The following is a 15923-nucleotide window of genomic DNA, read 5'->3' on the forward strand; positions in this document are numbered from 1 at the left end:
CCCCTTGACATGGCAGGAGTTGGGCATTCTTTCAGCTGGTGACCAAAACCCTGAGATCCAAAACACCAGTTCTCACTTCTGAGCTCATCCCTCTGAATCTTTGAAAGAGGTGGGGATCTTGAGAAAGTGTTCTGTGGGAAGGGTCTTCCTTCACTTTTGAATCTCCCAGTATCCTGATTCTGATTTGGGCCTTGCTGCCTCTTTGGGGGAGGAAAGTTTGAAGTACTTCCCGGGGTTTGGAATCTTTTAAAGTTAGAGGGTGCAGGCTTCAGCACGACCTTAACTACAAAGGCTTTGGCAAAGTCCTTTGCCATTCTTAAGATAGCTTCGGCCATTGAGACAGGTTTGGCATTCTTCACTAAGGTGTCCAATGGCTCATTCATTCCTCAAATGAATCAAGCCATCAGTTTCTCTTCATCCAATTGTGGGGAATATTTGAGGAGAAGGGCAAAAGCTTGATGGTACTCTTCAATTGTCCAGCTATCCTGTTTTAGTTCCAAGAACTCATTCAATTTAGTTTCAAGGAAGCCCGGAGGACAAAACCTCTTTGTAAGGTAAGCTTTAAGATCGGTCCAGGTCTGGGTATTCCGATCAAGACAGTTAGTCTCACAGTGATTCCTCCAAGCGGCCCTGGCCGTTTCCAAAATTTTTAACCTAGCGAGACCCATCTTACTTCTCTCATTATAGCAAGTTACATCAAAGTATTCTTCCATATCCTCAATCCACTTCTCCACTACCTCACCTAATTGCTCCCCTTCACCCTTGAAGGAGCCAGGCTGGGATCTGTGCAGGGCTTTTCGAACATCTAGATCTAACTCTTTGTCACATCGGTTAGAGGATCCGATTGCCTTGCATGGGCCGCACGCCTCATGATTCTGGGTGACAAAACGAGATTTTCGTCAACTTAACTTTGACAACAGATTTATGATTATTTAATTTTTATGATTTATTCTTTAAAAACAGATAATTATTTCATCAGACTTCATGAAACAAGATTTACTCTGATAATTTTATTAACCATATTCACAATCATGAAAACAATTTGGATTTTTTTTTGGCAAAACATCGTTTATTATCAAAAGTTTTCGATGTATACATAGAGCATCACGGCTCCCAAAATCACTGTCTCAATTGCGTATGCATAAAGAAGCAAAACTGCAAAGGAGACATACCATGGTACACATGATTCAAATGTTACAGAAAGAGGTGCTGTAGATCTACTTCTAGGGATAAAGCAGCTAAGAAGACTAAAAACTCAGCATGAAATTATGAAGTTCCTGGGTGAATGATCAAAGAGTTGTACATGCTGAACAAGCCCTAGCCTTATCAGAATCATGGCTAAGGAAATATTTTGCCTGAGCCTCTGACGTTGACTGGTACTGACATTAATACATCATCCTCCAAAGAACCACATATACCAACGTAGCTCAATAGGATCAAGAAAGTAAAGACTCTTAAAATGACGTGCGAGTCTCACTCTGCTTACTTGGGTCGTAGTTAGCAGAGTTGATGACGTGCTCAAATGCAAAAGCTATCATATCCTGACTCTGGGAGAGTTCAGGAATGCCAGATAGATTCAGGGTATCCATCTATAAATTTCCAATTCAATTTATGAGTTTTTAATTTTTGAAGTTCATTCAACATAATATTAACAAGTAAAAACATTATTTCCCAGATTTACTTTAAAATTTAAGTAATTTGTGTTGCTGTTTCATAAATTTACAACAACGCCTTGATACCAACTGTGAGATCCCAACTACCCCCTCTGCGCACCGGCGGATTCCCGGATGGTAGTAGCGGAAGTAGCATCCTTTTGCACGGGGGAGGGTTTCTCACTCGGGGCCTCGCCCTCGAATGTCCGGGCACGAGACTAAGCTAGTGGTCATTCCAAAAACCGAAACCCAACTATCTAGAAGACAAGAGAGATCTTTGGAAGATGATGCTGGTGAATCTACAATTAAGCAGGTTCTCAACAAAGCAAAATTGAACGAGTTTGATGGCGAAAAGAAGACTGGCAAAAATCTCAAGGCATGGATAGAAGAGATTGAAGACTTCATTGCGCTACGCGAATTTTTTGAAGAATCAAAGGCCAAAATTGCAATTCTGTAGCTTCGAAGTGCTGCTAAACTTTGGTGGAAGTTAAGATTATATGCAGACGCGAACGATTGTGGGACCTATTTTGTTGGATGAATTTCGAACTCAAGCTGAGAAAAGGTATTGCTCGCCTCACTTCAATATGGAGAAGAAGATGGAGTTTTACGGCTTCAAGCAATTTGAAGAAGACAAGCATAATCTGTCAGTGGACGAATACAAAGAAAATTTTTTACGGCTTCACAAATACGCACCTCAGGTGACCGGCGATGCATTAAAGAGCAAGTTTATTGAAGGGCTAGGAGACACTATGTTTTCAAGTCAAGAGATCTGGATGTGTGGATTTTCTTGATGCTGTGGCTAGAGCAAAGAACTATGAGAAGATGGAGAAGTTCAATGAAAAGAAAGCAAACTCTGGAGCTTATGGCTCTAGGATCATATCTGAAAAGATGCAGGGGGGAAGAGGGCTTGAGCTCTTGCAAGCACACACACACACTCACAAAACCCTAATAGAGAACACACAAGGTGAGAGGCTGAAAATCTTCTTCTTCTCTACTCAACACTCAACACTCCATATACAAGATAAGAGTACACATAATATGAAAGGTACTCAACCAATACATACACGGGTTCTCTATAGTGTGAACCCGACTAAATGAGCTGGCGCTATAACTATGCCAGTCTCTAGAATGGCTGTCACAGCCTGTCATCCCACTGGCCGCATATCACCCAAGATCTCACCAACCATGCCAGTGGTGTAAGTGTGGGGCCTATCCCCCAGGCGGGTCATCAGTGGCCACCGCCTCACTAGACGAGCTCGATATCTCAACACTCCCCCTCGAGCTCAACTCCATCTCATGTACACCAAGCGAAGCCCCGAATCTGTGGAGCTTCTCTGTACCCAATGCTTTGGTGAAGATGTCAGCTACCTGATCCTCTGTGCTGACATAAACAAGGTCAAGATCTCCTGCCAAGACCTTCTCTCTGACGAAGTGGTAGTGGACCTCTATGTGCTTCATATGAGCATGAAAGACTGGGTTCCTGGCCAACTGTATACTGCTAATGTTGTCACAGAAAATGACAACTTGTCTATCCACTGATAGACCCAAATTTGCAAGTAGCTTTCTCAACCAAGCTACCTCACATGCTGCCATAGCAGCTCCTCTGTACTCGGCCTCTATACTCGATAGAGCAACCGTAGGCTGCTTCTTGCTGCTCCAAGTCACAGCAGCACTCCCCAAAGAAAACATGAATCCACTGGTAGATCTTCTATCTGAGATACTACCAGCCCAATCAGCATCTGTGTACCCATGTACACATATCTCTGTCCTAGTCTCATAGAATAGTCCACAATGTAAAGTAGACCTCACATACCTCAGTATGCGTCTCACTGCATCCAAATGCGGTTTTCGTGGAACCTGCATAAACTGACTCACCAACCCAACAGCATAGCTCAAATCTGGTCTAGTGATCGTCATGTAGATCAAACTTCCTATTATGCGCCTATAGATAGTAGGATCCTCCAAGATCTCTCCTGAATCTGCACTCAACTTGCCATTTTGATCCAATGGCACAGAAATAGGCTTACAGCCTGTCATACCATACTTGGACAACATGTCCAAGCCATACTGTCTCTGCAGTAATCCAATACCATGTGGTGACCTAATCACCTCAATGGCCAAGAAATATCTGAGCTCTCCCAGATCCTTCATCTCGAACTTCTGTCTAAGCAAGATCTTTACATCAAGGATCTCTGCATCATGGTCCCCCGTAATGATCAAGTCATCTACATAGATGACAACAAGCACAACTCTTCTATCACCATGTCTCACATACAATGAGAAATCTGCATTGGCTACATGAAAGCCAATAGTGACAAGATATTCAGAAATCTTGTCAGACCATGCTCTTGGTGCTTGCTTTAAGCCATACAAGGCTTTCTTCAACCTGCAAACATGCTCAGGGTGACCCACATCCTCATGTCCGGGTGGCTGCAACATATACACCTCTTCTTGCAAATCCCCATGCAAGAATGCATTCTTTACATCCATCTAATGTAAAGACCATTGCTTTGACGCAGCCACTGCTATCACAACTCTCACTGTTGCCATCTTGGCAACTAGGCTGAAAGTTTCCTCATAATCAATCCCATATGTCTGCGCATATCCTTTGGCTACCAATCTAGCCTTGTACTTGTTTATGCTTCCATCACTGTTATGCTTAACTTTGTACACCCACTTGCATCCAATGGTTTTCTTGCCTTCAGGCAATTGCACTAAATCCCAAGTTTCATTTCCATATAGTGCATCCATCTCCTCATCCATGGCTTTCTCCCAATACACATTTCCAACAGCCTCATCAATGCATGTGGGCTCAACAACCTGCACAACCTTTGCCATATATGCATAGTGATGTGCCACATAACCATCATATGTAAATCTCTGCACAGGGTTCTTCACTCTCCCTGATCTTCACAGCTTTTCATTCATGGCTTCCATAGCCTTCTTTACACCAGGTGTTCTCATAGCTGGGATCCCAAGCTCCTCATCAAGGCTCATATCTGAGCCACTAGATTCTCCATGAACATGAGAATGCCCTGCAGAAATGTCAGGCATACCAAGGGGCTCAACCACTTTCTCTTTTCCTTTACGTGATGTAGTAATCACATTTGCAGGACTGGTATTATGACGCAGCCTGCCACTCCATGGTCTATCAACAGACCCACTAGATGAGGACTCTCTTGGTCCACTCAAAGACTGTGATTGCTGACCTGCATTCTGTGCAACCACACTTCCACTCACATCAGCCCCAACAGCTTCTTTTTCAGCAGCATACCAGCTGCTCATCTCATCAAAGACAACATCCTTGCTTACCCTCAACTCACGTGTAGCAGGGTTATAACACCTGTATCCCTTTTGCTCAAGGGAATATCCAATAAACACACATTTTTCAGCTTTCAGATCCAGCTTAGTTATCAGCTCATCTGGCACATGCACATATGCAATGCATCCAAAGACTTTCAGATGAGACAAATCTGGTTTTTTGCCAGTAAATCTCTCCTCTGGAGTTACATCATGTATGGTTGCAGTTGGAGTCCTGTTCATGATGTATACTGCTGTAGAAATAGCCTCAGCCCAATAGCAATGCGGCATATTTTTCTCTTCCATCAATGCTCGCGCAATCTCAGCAATGTGCCTGTTTTTTCGCTCAGCAACTCCATTTTGCTGCGGAGTGTATCTGCATGTAAACTGTCTCCGAATACCATTCTTCTTCAAAAATTCAGAGAACTCATTGGAGAAGTACTCTCCCCCTCCATCTGACCTTAGGCACTTTACATATTTCCCTGTTTGCTTTTCAACCAAAACTCTGAAATTCTGAAAGTGAGTGAACACCTCACTCTTCTCCTTCATGAAATATACCCACACTTTCCTTGTGTCGTCATCAATGAAAGTCACATAATACTTGCAGCATCCCATAGATATGGTCTTCGTAGGATCCCATACATCTGAATGCACAACATCTAGTGCATTTCTGCTCACATATCTGTTACGTGGAAACACATGCTTTGTTTGCTTCCCAAATTGGCATGCGTCACATATTTTCTGCATACCTTCCACTTTAAATTTTGGCATCCCTGTCACAATTCCTTTTGTCTGCATAGACTTCAATCTCTGCACATTTACATGTCCAATCCTTTTATGCCAAATGTCTGTGTCTGCAACAATTCCTGAACCATTTGCAAACATCGCAGCACTCATTTCAGGCATGTCTACATTCAATGTAAACATTCTGCCCACTCTATTGCCTTTTGCAACCAACCTGCACTTGTCTTTAAAGTCTTCAACACAACAACCATCAGGGTTAAACCGAACCTGCAAACCCTGCTCAATCATCTGGCCAACTGAAACCAGATTCTTTGTTATGTTTGGTACATGAAGTACATCTGCAAGGTACTTCACTTTGCCATCCTACATAGACAATGGCATATCTCCAACGTGGGCAATTGGATGAGCAGTGTCATCCCCTGTTTCCACAAAACCTGGTCTTTCCGGGTTTTTCATCTCCTTGAACCACTCCCCATGACTCGTCATGTGGTTCGAAGTGCCTGAATCCACATACCATACATTATCTTTTTGTGCTGCATCAACATTTTCAGACATGGCATTCATGACATGCTGCATAACAAACAACCTTTCATTATCCTCATTATTTCTGCTTGAGGATGCATAGTTGTTTTGCTGCACTTTCCCATTTTGCGTCAGCCTGCTTCTTATAACATTCTGCCTGCACATGTCCAGGCTTACCACAATAATAGCATTCACGTGCATCATTATATTGCCTTTGCCAATTTCCACGGCCTCTTTGACTCCCCCTGCCTCTGAATTTGTCTCTTCCACCTGCGTGTTGTTGTTGTTGTTGATTCTGGGACTGTTGTTGTTGTTGCTGCTGCTGGCCATAATTCTGATTACCTGTTCGGCCACCTCCTTCACCGCGTCCACGGCCTCCTCTACCTCGTCCTCTTTCTGAACTTGTGTAGAAGGCCTGTTGCTCTAAACTATTTTTGCTTTGTGAAGACTGTTGGTCTTCACCCAAGCTCTTCTCTTCGATAATCAGCATAGACACCAAATCTGTAAAGTTGGGAATGTTTTCCTGAGTCTGAATGGACGTCTTGAACGCCTTGTATTGTGGCCCGAGACCACGTAGACAGACTTCCACCTTATCATCATCATCTACTGACACACCAATAGATGCAAGGGATTCCACAATACCCTTTATCTTCAATGCATAGTCATTCACAGACATGCTCTTTTTCTCCACAGTATGAAGTTCATTCTTCAACTGTATCTTACGTGCCTTGGTATTTGTTTCATAAAGCTTTACCAAGGTGTCCCACGCCTCCTTGGGGGACTTGGCATCCTGAATGTGCCCAAACATGGTGTCCTGTATACTAATGAATAGCCAATACATAACCTTCCTGGCTCCTTGGTTCCAGTCTTTAAACTCTTTCACATCTGCAGAGCACTCGATTTATATCCGGTATCTCCGGTGCCTCTTCATGCTCACCTTCTATGTAGTCCCAATAGCCTTTTCCCATCAGGAAATTCGTCAACCTGAACCTCCAAGCATGGAAGTTATTCTTATCAAGCTTCTCAGCCACAATCTGGGTTATCCCATCATTTGACATCTTGCCAAACACACAATTTTACCAGAAACAGCACTCTAGTTTTTCTGCACAAACTGCTATATTTTCTGTAGCGGTACTGTAGTACTCTCAAATGTCACAAACCAGTGACTTCAATGTGCATACATACACCCAATGGCAATTGTTGACCTCTTTGTAGCACCCACAGTGTCTGCACATTCAATCTGTCTTCCTGAAGTTCTTAAAACAGAGTTTTGCAGAGAATCGATGACTTACCCGCAGTGCTTGAAATTGCCTGCTTTCTGAAAAACGGAGGTCCAGACGCACCCGAAACGCATTTTCGGCCCGAAAATCTCAGTCCAACAGGACTTTATAGTTTGCCTATAGCTTTACTCCCGCGAAGAAAGATCCTCAATCAGAGACCGTTTGCCAGTGCCTCCCGTAGAGCTCCCGACAAGGGTGTAGTCACCAATACAATAGGGAAGAGTAGTTGAAGCTATTACCCTCGTACCGCTTCCTATGGTTCTCTTGCTTGCAGCTCAGCCCTTAGCACGAACCAGGCTCTGATACCATGAAAAGATGCAGGGGGGAAGACAGCTTGAGCTCTTGCAAGCACACACACACACTCACAAAACCCTAATAGAGAACACACAAGGTGAGAGGTTGAAAATCTTCTTCTTCTCTACTCAACACTCCATATACAAGACTCGGGGGGGTCACTATATGTAAAATATCCCTATCGCGTGCGTTCAAGGCCTATATTTTAAATCCCTTATTTGTGAATTTTTTAATCTATATAATATTCCCTTTTCTTTATGAATCTGTAAATTTTTTTGAAAATTTTTTAAATCATACCCTTATGTAAATATATTTCTGTAAGTTTCATAAATTAAAATTATGCTTCTGTTGAACGCACGTGATATTCACATTTTTTTGTGAGTGACCCCCCCGAGATACAAGATAAGAGTACACATAATATGAAAGGTACTCAACCAATACATACACGGGTTCTCTATAGTGTGAACCCGACTAAATGAGCTGGCGCTATAACTATGCCAGTCTCTAGAATGGCTGTCACATAGCCTGTCATCCCACTGGCCGCATATCACCCAAGATCTCACCAACCATGCCAGTGGTGTAAGTGTGGGGCCTATCCCCCAGGCGGGTCATCAGTGGCCACCGCCTCACTAGACGAGTTCGATATCTCAACAATATTGACACGCCATCGTCCTCAGGGATCCGCACCCTTTAATCAAAGAGACCAAGACAGAATCAGAATTTTTCTAATGACAACAACCATGCACCAAATCCGAGGCATTTTTCACAAAATCACAATTCTAGTAATAACAATGGTAAGAAGAGACAACCCGTGCGTTGGCAACATGATCCCGAATTCTTGGAGAGGGCAAAGCGGTTGGGATTATGCTTTCGATGCGGGGAGCAGGGACATCGTACCTACAAGTGTCCAAACAAAGCTATGGACAAGCCACTACAAGCAAAGATGAATGAGGTTTTGGAGACCACAATCGAGGATGCAAGCAAAAAAGGTAAGTGTTCTGATTTTCTTATGAAGTGTAGGACTTCTTCTTCTCTTGAACATTTGAGGGTTTCTGTTATCAAAATTCCCAGAAAGTTTGGGACTCAAAAGATACATTTCTGATAGACTCGGGTAGTACTCATTGTTTTATCGCTTCCTAAATGTCTGAAAACTTGAGACTCAAAGTTCATCAAGATATAAAATGCCCAGTTGAGTTGGATAATGGGAGAAGACATTACACAAGTGGGTACATTGAAAATCTTTCTTTTACGTTGTGGCTGAAACTGAACATAAAGGAAACTTTTATGTTATAGACATGGGTTAGCGAGACGTAATCATTGGCATGGATTGGCTAGTGTGTAATCATGCATTGATTAATTGCGAAGATAGAACTCTTACATTCAAACACAAAACCAACACTCAACACAAAATCAAGGGGCTTGAAAAAGATAACAAGGGAGTTCAAATGCAACCATTAGATATACCCAGTAAAAAGTGGGAATCAATTTCCATGGATTTCATTACAAAATTGCCTATCACACGGGGTGGGTATGACACTATCTTTGTATTGATAGACTCACAAAAATGGTTCCCTTCTTCCCAATGAAAAAGACTGACACCGCAATGGATATAGCAAAATTGTTTGTGAAGGAAATTTTTCGCTTGCATGGTATGCCAAAAAGCATTGTTTCTGACCGGGATTCTAAGTTTACATCTAACCTTTGGAAAGCAATGTTTCATGCAATTGGCACACAATTGCAAATGAGTACTACTTTTCATCCACAAACAGATGGTGAAACTGAAAGAGTTAATCGGGTTTTAGAGGACATGCTTAGGATGTATGTAAATGAGAAACAGACCAATTGGACTGACTATTTGTCACTTGTAAAATTTGCATACAATAGCTCATGGCATGCATCCATTAAAATGACACCTTTTGAAGCCATGTATGGGTATAATTGTGCTACACCTCTAAACTTCTCTGATCTTGATAACAAGGTTGAAGTTTCAAAAGACATGCTTGAACAAATGGATGAACAAATGGCAAAAATCAAGAAACACATACGTGAGCCTCAAAAGAGACAAAAGAAACAATATGACAAGAATAAGAGGGGTTTGGAATTTGAAAAGGGAGACATGGTTTTCTTAAGGGTATTGCCTCAACGAAGTAATTTGGTTTTGGGGAAGGATAGAAGATTGTCTACTCGTTTTGCTGGACCTTTCAAAGTTTTGAAAAAGATAGGATCATTAGCTTAAGAACTTGAACTTCCTTCTCATGTTAAGGTCCATCCAGTTCTCCATGTTAGTTTGTTGAAGAAATATGTTCTTATTCACCATGTTTTGTAGGACAACTCTAAGCTTCAAGATGATGGTTCCCTTCGAGTTCAACCAGATTACATTTTAGATAGGAGAGTTTGAAACCTTAGGAATATAAACATAGTAGAGGTTTTGGTTAAATAGGATTTATATCCTGTCGAAGATGCTTCTTGGGTAGATCTAGATACTTTGAAATCAGAGTTTCCTTCATTCCAACTCTGAGGACATAGTTTTTGAGAGGAGGGGAGTATGTAATAGACCCTTGTAGGCCATAATAAACTTTTTTGTATCATCCATGTAGATAAAGTTTAAAAGCGATTTTTATGTGATTTTGGATGTTTGGGCAGTCTCATATGGGCATGTTCTGACAGTGACATCCCACCTTCACAAGTGCATACATTGGGATTTTTTTTTGAGCATGTTATGGATTGAGTTAGAAAAAGTTTTGTATGTATGAAATGTAGTCCTTATCACATAGAACAACTTTGCCAGAGTGAAGGTTTTATACTTTAGTCCTTTTCAATCTCGTTTGATGCCTTAGATTAGAGAAAAAGTAAGAAAATGCCTATTTTTCATTCTCTCTTGAAAATTCAATATTAAAGTCTATTTTTTGAGAATTCGAAGGCAAGTCTAGAGAGAGAGTGTCTCACAGCGCTTGTAGAGCTCGCCGAGGAGGGAGAACAAAACACTATCTCAGGAGCGCAGGTAAATTCTCATCAGTTTTGGAGATACGGAAGCTTGAAGAAGGGTCGATTTTTTCAGTGTTGAAAAAAGAACTTAACTTTGTTAATCTTTTCAAAAAGTTTTCTTTTGTTTTTTTACGCGTGTCAAAATTTATAGGAAAGGGTCGCGCGCTTTTGGAGCACCATCTCACTTTTGGCTATTTTTGGAGAACGCGTCTGTATATTCGGCACACCAGGAGTCTGTGTGACACATATATCACGAGACCTCTTGTCATTGCGATTGTGAATGTGATTGAGAGTGTGATTGCGATTGAGAGTGTGATTGCGAGTGTGAGTGTGATCAAGGTAGCCTATGCATAGAAACGCTCGAGGGTGGTCGGGTTGTCGAGCTTCTGTATAGAAGTACTTTTTTCGTTGTAACCTCTCTTACAATATAATAAAATCTCAATCTCTCTCTCTCTCCATCTATTTGATCTTGTCTTGTTGTCTACCAATATTCTGTATTGTGTTTGAAGCGGTCTTGTTACATATATATATATATATAAATATATGTGCACATGTACATATACATTTATATACATATTATATATATGTATATACATGTATGCATGTGTGTATGTGTAAATACAAACACACCCACACACCCACAATGCATTGGGTTGTGCTTGTCTTGTCCTTGCGTCCGAGGGCGTGGGTGGTTCTGCTCCTTGACGGAAACGGTCTGTGATTTCTCATAAATTTATAAATAACTCCCGCCTCTTTTCACTCGAACTTCCGTGTGAATTTTTTAAAAAATCCAACTCTTCTTCCATTCTGACTCAACGCAGTGGGAAAGAAAAAGTGCCAGGCATTCTGTGTGTGCTCCTGTGATTGATTGAGAGAGAGAGAGAGAGAGAGAGAGAGAGAGACGGAGGGAGGGAGGTAGGCTGGATTCTATGTGTGTGTGGCTGTGTGTGTGTGTGTGTGAGAGAGAGAGAGAGAGAGAGAGAGAGAGAGAGACGGAGGGAGGGAGGTAGGCTGGATTCTATGTGTGTGTGGCTGTGTGTGTGTGTGAGAGAGAGAGTGAGTGAGTGACAGGGAGGTAAGGAGGGAGATTTATTTCTTTGTTGATTTGGCTTCACGCAGAGGCACCTCAAAGCGAGCGTTACCTGAGCGACGTGATCCAACTCGAGGTAGTTGCTTTTACTGTCGTTGACATCAGCTAGAATAATTGAAATTTTAAGCCACACAACTTCTGTATACTGTGACACTCTCTCTCTCTAGTCAACAACCACCCTCCCTCCAGCACTCACACACTCGCGCACGCGCGCGCGCACACACACACATGCACTCTCTAGGAAAAATGAAGCCCTACATGATACCACAACTGTGTGTCGTCTTTGTGTCTCTGTCTTCTTCTCTCTCTCTCACACACACACCCACACCAAGCGTAGGTAGACCCAAGCCAGATAGCCGTTCACAAAGGCCAGTTTTTTCTTAATCGAAGACAAGCACACCCAGCTGGCTATAACGTTCTTCCTTTTCCAGTGCTATTGTATGTACTGTGGCACTGTATATATGCTATACTAGTGTACAACTGTGCTGCATAAAAGGGATACACTCTTTTTCCACAAGTGGGAAGACCAAAATGTTTGACGATTTTATGTAATATTATTGCAAGACCCATCACAGAATTGTGATTTCCTCAATGCAGAGACAGCCGGGATCAAGGCCCCCACAGTGCCACAATGACTGCCCCGGGTGCCCTGGTGAATGCCTGGCCAGGCCCAGCTTCGTCTCCGGCGCCCACGGTTCTACGTCCGGCCTGCACGCAGTGTGGATATGCACCTGTGTAATTTAGCTTCATCTCGCTTTTAATATAAATATTCAATTTGCTTAAACTGATCGCTTCAAACACAGCATGGCCGGTTCATTTCTCATAGAGCACTCATTGCCATTAATTAATCAAATCGAGTTATTTAACTGCACTTCTTTATTTTCATCAAGGTATATACTGCAAGATCTGCTTTCTTGCATGGAGCAATGTATTTCCCTAGTAGACCTCGCGTCCTTTTCTGTACTTACATGGTCGTGTTTAAATATGTGGTCGCTACCGAAGCACGAAGCATCATGATTCCAGGAATAGGTGCCCTGCCAATCTATTACGAATACGGCTCTCTCCCACATTCACTCGCTCTCTCTAATTTGTGGTCAAGTATGGCTCTCTTGCTCTTGCGTGGAGTAACAATTGTGCCCCTCTCTGTCTCCCTGTCTCTACATTAGGGTCGATCTGTAATGTTATCGTAGATGAGGAGAGGCTGGGGCTCTGCATGTCATGTGTCTTCTCTGGACGGGGCTTCTCTCTCCTAGTTAGGTGGCCGTCCTCTCTCTCCTCTTTCTCTCGCTCTCTCTCTCTCAGGGCCTGTCGTGTGCACGTCGGTAGCAAAACTCATTCCTTTGAAATCTCAATCGCGTTATATTTGTAATTACCAAATACTGATCTCTGTCCCTCTCTCACGCAGAACTCCTTATGCAACGAAGAGAGACTTTCTTATGTCTGTGTCTCTTGAAAATCCAAGGCTGCACGATGATGGTGATTTCATCGTTGTTCGATGTTTAAGTTTTATCAAATTTCCACATCTTTCCTAGTGTGTTTAATTGGGGCCGTGCACTGATCGTTGTAGTAATAATCAATAACATGTTGTGCCAACTAGAGACTGTGCTTTGGATCATTGACTACATAATTGATCGACGGTTGCAAAGCAATGAATATTAGGATCATGATTTAACATATCACGATCGTGTTATATTAAACAAAACCGTCTAGTTTTTCTCCTTATTAACCATTGAGATCCCAATGATCTTGAAGTTTTTCAAATGAAAATTTCTAATAACGTATATATACTAATATAGTGGTGATGGCTTAATCAAACTATATGAATACCACGATTGTGGTTTTTCTAAAGCACTATCATGGTTATTTGCTATGATAGTGGTATTTTAAAGAATGATTGTGGTCTTTGTAAAGCACGATCATGGTTTCCAAAGTACTATCCTGGTCTCTAGTTTCACGTCCCATGGTCGTGAAATGAGATCCTGGTATTCTAAAGCATGATCGTGATTTTTAAGCATGATCATGGTTTCTAAAGCACGATCCGGTCTCTCCTTTCATGCCATATGGCTGCATACAAACTTATCCTCTTACTAATCTCATATTCATGGTTATTATGTACCTAATTTGATGATTATGGACCTATCTCCCTTACTAATACGTCTATATTTCTGCTTATTATTTTCCCCTCTCAATTATATGTCCTTTGCTTGCTCTATATAGGTCATGGAGGTAAGCAGTTCAAGTGGATCAAAGCACCTCCTCCTAGTAGTTTAGGTGGATTAAGTGGGTCACATACCATTGCATCTCCTATATCAGAGCTAATGCAATATCTCAACATGGATTTGTAGCATTGGTGTGGACTTGACCACCACCCTACATTTGGTCTTCGACCTTGAGAGAATTCTAGAGTCTCTTTATAACATCATCTCTATCACAAAGGTGGACGAATGGCTGTAGCAGCATTGGTCACACATCAGTCTTGTGGGTCGATCATCCTATAGGGAGGGAGTTGGATGCAATTCCTAAGGTCTGTGTGAGGGAGTTGTGCAAAGGTTATTCGTGGATAGACAAGGAGATCTACCTTGCCCAAGGAGAGCACTCACCATATCTAGGTGCTCACACCCCCATAGATAGTAGCGTACATTAGCTTAAGAACTTGAACTTCCTTCTCATGTTAAGGTCCATCCAGTTCTCCATGTTAGTTTGTTGAAGAAATATGTTCTTATTCACCATGTTTTGTAGGACAACTCTAAGCTTCAAGATGATGGTTCCCTTCGAGTTCAACCAGATTACATTTTAGATAGGAGAGTTTGAAACCTTAGGAATAGAAACATAGTAGAGGTTTTGGTTAAATAGGATTTATATCCTGTCGAAGATGCTTCTTGGGTAGATCTAGATACTTTGAAATCAGAGTTTCCTTCATTCCAACTCTGAGGACATAGTTTTTGAGAGGAGGGGAGTATGTAATAGACCCTTGTAGGCCATAATAAACTTTTTTGTATCATCCATGTAGATAAAGTTTAAAAGCGATTTTTATGTGATTTTGGATGTTTGGGCAGTCTCATATGGGCATGTTCTGACAGTGACATCCCACCTTCACAAGTGCATACATTGGGATTTTTTTTTGAGCATGTTATGGATTGAGTTAGAAAAAGTTTTGTATGTATGAAATGTAGTCCTTATCACATAGAACAACTTTGCCAGAGTGAAGGTTTTATACTTTAGTCCTTTTCAATCTCGTTTGATGCCTTAGATTAGAGAAAAAGTAAGAAAATGCCTATTTTTCATTCTCTCTTGAAAATTCAATATTAAAGTCTATTTTTTGAGAATTCGAAGGCAAGTCTAGAGAGAGAGTGTCTCACAGCGCTTGTAGAGCTCGCCGAGGAGGGAGAACAAAACACTATCTCAGGAGCGCAGGTAAATTCTCATCAGTTTTGGAGATACGGAAGCTTGAAGAAGGGTCGATTTTTTCAGTGTTGAAAAAAGAACTTAACTTTGTTAATCTTTTCAAAAAGTTTTCTTTTGTTTTTTTACGCGTGTCAAAATTTATAGGAAAGGGTCGCGCGCTTTTGGAGCACCATCTCACTTTTGGCTATTTTTGGAGAACGCGTCTGTATATTCGGCACACCAGGAGTCTGTGTGACACATATATCACGAGACCTCTTGTCATTGCGATTGTGAATGTGATTGAGAGTGTGATTGCGATTGAGAGTGTGATTGCGAGTGTGAGTGTGATCAAGGTAGCCTATGCATAGAAACGCTCGAGGGTGGTCGGGTTGTCGAGCTTCTGTATAGAAGTACTTTTTTCGTTGTAACCTCTCTTACAATATAATAAAATCTCAATCTCTCTCTCTCTCCATCTATTTGATCTTGTCTTGTTGTCTACCAATATTCTGTATTGTGTTTGAAGCGGTCTTGTTACATATATATATATATATAAATATATGTGCACATGTACATATACATTTATATACATATTATATATATGTATATACATGTATGCATGTGTGTATGTGTAAATACAAACACACCCACACACCCACAATGCATTGGGTTGTG

The 15923-nt window shown here is 41.6% G+C and overlaps 1 long non-coding RNA gene across 1 annotated transcript; it reads left to right on the forward strand.

Moving 5' to 3' along the window:
- The first annotated feature begins 11435 nt into the window (after nt 1-11435).
- Nucleotides 11436-12608, forward strand: LOC147639135 (uncharacterized). Its single transcript, XR_015263442.1, has 3 exons — nt 11436-11490; nt 11897-11943; nt 12465-12608. It is a non-coding gene; the product is annotated as an uncharacterized LOC147639135 (long non-coding RNA).
- The last annotated feature ends 3315 nt before the right edge of the window (nt 12609-15923 follow it).

Source organism: Cibotium barometz, chromosome 4 (assembly GCF_041138505.1).
Source record: "Cibotium barometz isolate CiBa-2024 chromosome 4, ASM4113850v1, whole genome shotgun sequence".
Lineage (NCBI taxonomy): Eukaryota > Viridiplantae > Streptophyta > Polypodiopsida > Cyatheales > Cibotiaceae > Cibotium > Cibotium barometz.